At 33.5% G+C, this 4844-nt stretch overlaps 1 pseudogene; it reads left to right on the top strand.

Moving 5' to 3' along the window:
• The first annotated feature begins 1467 nt into the window (after positions 1-1467).
• Positions 1468-2051, top strand: LOC126616503 (cell wall / vacuolar inhibitor of fructosidase 1-like; annotated as a pseudogene).
• Positions 2052-4844: the final 2793 nt, after the last annotated feature.

Here is a 4844-nt window from a genome sequence, read left to right as displayed (position 1 = left end):
GCCTCCAAAATCTATATATCAGTCAATAGGTCATGATTTATTCGTTTTGAGAAACCTCCTAATTTCATTGTTCTTTGTTGGTTTCACGTAAAAGTGGAGGCATGTAGCCTTGTAAGGGAAAGGGATCCTCTCCAGATCCCTTTCCACCTAATCTACAAAGTCCGTGATCCGAACCGTTGAAATTTGATCTAACGACTACAAACAGGAGATCTTTTTAAAGTTATAATAGTTATAGCCGTTGAATCAAATTTCAACATTTCGGATCCCGAACTTGGTGAATTATGTATAAAGAGATCCGGAGAGAATCCTTTTCCCCTTGGAAGTAGCAATTGATTTTTAAGAGTACGAATCTATCCTTCCTCTTTTTCTTTCTCTTTTTTTTAAATAATAATAATAATAAAAAAACTATCCTTCCTTTTAAAAGGGCTAGAGCTCGATCTTCAAAGACCCGCTCGAGTCATTTAAAGCTCAAAATATGATTTTTAGTATCGCAATTTTTTTTATTACAAGCGAAAATGTCTAGTCTAAACTTTATTAAAAAAAAAAATATTTGAAGTCGAACGCAATAAATTGAAAAATAATGCCCTAATTATCAGTAGAATTTACCACTTGCTTCCATATTGCAATTCTAACTTAGAAAAATACGGCAAAACCTCTAAATGTGATCCACACTTGTACAAGAAGTTGTAAAATTTCGAATATCGTTTATAATCATATTATTTCTTTCTAAGAACTTGTCCAATCTCCATCCTTTCGGCACTCCACATGAGTAAAAGAATTTGGAGCTCGATTTGTACACTAGATGATATTGGCCCTTAGAGATAAGATTAGTAGGGATTGGTTAAGCTTTAATCTCAATCCATTGTTTGGGGAAACACTAAGGATGAGACTCAATTGGACTTAAATCCAGTCCATATAATTAATCCAAACAAATAGAAGAACCACATATGGATAATACAAAGGTCTTACTCTTTAATTTGGTGCGGGATGCTCTATTTTCCCTACGACCAGGTTGAAATCCTGGTAAGATTTTTATCGAAACCCATTGTTAACATTCTATTCCCTTTCATTGTACGTATTCTACCTAATTAATGAATATTGTACTTATTTTCAAAAGAAAATCACCTATCCTAGCTAACTCACCAAACTGGCCCTTGTGTACAAAATTCCGATTGATTTACTCTCTATATAAAGTGATTGTGACACCACCAATTAATATTGATGAAGATCTCATACTGGGCTCTTGTAGATTAATCCGATCCGAAAATAAAAAAGGAAAATATTTTATTTATTAAGGGATTTTGTTTTATGTCATTTTATTAAAATTTAGGTTTCATTATTTTAACTTTTAAGGAATTATGTTGACATAACTCTGATTGGGTTTTGATGTGATAAGATTTCTATCCTAGTTTAGCCTTCCTGTATTGCTATTCTATAAGCCAACCACAAAATACTGAAGTCCTAAAGTTTACCCTATTTTTCTGTGCGCACCAGAAAAGAAAAGATGATGAATAATTCGAACTCTCCTTCAACAAAAACACTGATATTTCTCATTCAAATTGTTTGTCTAGTTGTCTTTCTTCCAACTAGCCACTGGAACAGGCTGACGATCTTCTTTCCAATGGATGCCAATCTGATCGCACAAACATGCAACCAAACACTATATCCCGATCTTTGTGTCTCTACACTTCAATCAGACCCTCGAAGCGCCGAAGCAGATGTCAAGGGCTTAGGCATCATAATGGTTGATGCAGTTAGGGTTAAGGCACACGAAGCAAATCTCCGAGTCGAGGAGCTGATAGATAGAGAGCCGGGAATTACACCCGCAAGAAACTTCCGATATTTTTCATCTTCATATTCCTCAAGCCGTTGAAGCTTTCCCTAAAGATGATTATAAGTCAGCAGAGCTAGCCATGACTAATGTCGTCACAAACGCAGATTCATGCGAAAGAGGTTTTTCCAGCGGCAGCAGTCCTTTCAAAGACGAAAGCCAAGCTCTCCATGACGTTGCTTATGTGGCTGCAGCAATTGCCAAAGTATTGCGCTCTTGATGTATTCTTCTCTTGTCATAAGAGAATAATAAATTTGATATAATAATGAAGGATTGCATTTCTTGTTAACTACTTCTAATCTGATAGCTTCAATATTTGATCTATGTGGTCATTTCAATAATTGAAAATTTTAAAATCCCTTTACAATTTGGAATATAATGCCGTATAGGATAAATGATATCAAAAAATTTTGGTTGTTCACAAAATCACGCCACCAAATCCCTGATATACCTGTTACGTATTATTTGGGTAGACATTTAATTTGTTTATTTTCTTTGGTAAACGGCATTTAATTTGTTTAAGTTGTTTTTCGGAAGCCTTACATATGGAGACAAAAATATATAAATATTTCAACTCCCCTAGTTTTTAAACATTTCTAGGAGAGACAAAAACAATAACCTAAAATATGGAAAGAATTTGTTAAAATATTAGTCATACCCTAAACAATTATGTTTATTATTATAGCACTCATACAACTTTCAAGAAATTAGTGTGTGTCATCAGCTCAAATCCTCATTGACCATTTTTACAGAATTATATATAGAATAAGTTCGTATCCTTTATTTCTAGAATCCATCCAACCTGTTATCCATACACGTAGAATCAATTTTGTATACTTTTTAGTCAAATCAGTTTTTTATATTTTTAACAAAACTACATACATCTTGATGACAAAAAAATTTCTGATTATACCTTCTTGGCGATTATTCAAGGGATAATACAGTTAAAAATCTTGCTAATTGCCTCCAAAATCAATATCAGTCAATAAATTATGATTTATTCGTTTGGAGAAGCCTCCTTATTTCGTTGTTCTTTGTTGGTTTCATTTAAAGTGGAGGCTTGTACCCTTGTACGTAGCTATTTATTTTTAAGAGGGTAATGCTAGAGTGACTAAATTTGGAAACTAAATTTATAAACTAAATGATGTGTCACCAATAGGAATGAGCACATTTATCAACGTTTAAGTAATAAATCAATCATCAACTTCCATGTCCTTTAATTTTCAAAATTTAGTCTACAAATTTAATCTCCATAGCATTACCCTTTTTTAGAGTACAAATCTTCCCTTCCTTTTAGCTTTGTGATAGGATTTTTAGTACCTACAAAAAGAAGGTTAAAATCACACAAAATATTGCAAGATTACAATGATTTTGTAGTATAAATGCTCATGCAAGGTCGTTCTCCACAACGACTATTTAAATAATTTATGTAAAAACAATTCCTAATTAACTACTTAAAATTAACAAATTGAGAAATGAGATTTTGAATTTGGGTAATATTAAAAACAAATTTTAATTAAAAAGAATTAGTAAACTCGCCCAAAATTAATACGATAAAAGAAAAGAGTTTTAAATACCAATTTATAAAAGCACTAGGGTTCCGCCTTCACCTAGCAATCTTATGTATTTTTACCAATTACTTATGATATAAACATGGCACTTTGAAGGTTAGGTTTTCCTAATATATATTCTACTTGGAACCTCCAAAATCGAACGTATATCTAACATGCAATCCGGCCAGACGTTCGAATCAAATATGAACATGAGGGACTCATTATTTTTTGTGAAAACATTTGAAAAACCATGCAACCCTTAAGTCATGGTGTTCATCTTAAGTGAAATTACAATTATCAACCACAAGAAGCCAACGTTAATTTCAGGGAACGTTCCGACCAAAATTGCATCAAATTACTTTTCTAAAGATCCTAATGGTGATCCAACATTAAGACAATTAGATAGTTCATGTAACATCCCACATCGCCTAGGGGAGTAGATCCTGTAAGCCTTATATGTATATTCTCATCTCTACCTAGCACGAGGCGTTTTGGGAGCTCATTGGCTTCGGGTTCTGTATGAACTCCGAAGTTAAGCGAGAAGGGGCCCAGAGCATTCCCAAGATGTGGTGGGGGCCCAAAGCGGACAATATCGTGGTAAGGCGGGGTCGAGCCCCGGATGTGGTGGGGCTCGGGCCGGGATGTGACAGTTTAAGCACAGTGATCAATAAGTCAAAGCATACATGCGATCAATCCTAAGCAATCAAATAAAAATTTACATATTCATGCTAAGGCTCAAGGCTTTGCCCTAGCAAAACGAATTAGTTACGCATAGTCATAATTAAAATATTAGAAAATATTATTATGAAGAAAAAGAATGAAAACACCTTAAAGTAAAAGTCTGAAATTCTTCAAGAACCCTAACCAATTTCCTATCTCCAAAGTTGCATAAAAGAGAAAGTAGAAAAACTAGGGCTGGCCAAAGCCTTATATCCTTTACATAAGCTATCGCATAATCCCTAAATAAAAGTCTTTTGTTCCAACTAGGAAATAATAATAAAATATACTAGAAAATAAAGTCCTAATTAAGCTAGGAGAATCTGTAAAGGAACTTACCAACCACGTTTTAGCCTCAAATATCTTCCAAATCTGGCCCATGATAGCTAGGGATGACAATTTTAACCATTAAACTCGATAATTGTGGATAACCGTCTGAATTGATTGGATTTGGGTATGAAAATTCGGGTATATTTTGAGTATGGGGAAAAACCATGAATATTATTCGGTTATGGTTTTGGATATGGTCATAGGGGTCCCTAATCCATATTTGTACCCAAATCCGAACCGAATAATATATATACATATATATATATATATGTATGTATATTCATTATTCACCGAATCCATTACCTTGGGAATACAAAAATTACATTGTGTGAGTTGCATTTTGTGGTAAAGTTCAAAAGTTTTGATATGAATCAAAATCTATGAGAATTTTATAGTATTTATGCAAGATATCA

This window comes from Malus sylvestris, chromosome 3 (genome assembly GCF_916048215.2).
Source record: "Malus sylvestris chromosome 3, drMalSylv7.2, whole genome shotgun sequence".
Taxonomy (NCBI): domain Eukaryota; kingdom Viridiplantae; phylum Streptophyta; class Magnoliopsida; order Rosales; family Rosaceae; genus Malus; species Malus sylvestris.
This window is presented reverse-complemented; position numbering and strand designations above follow the sequence as displayed.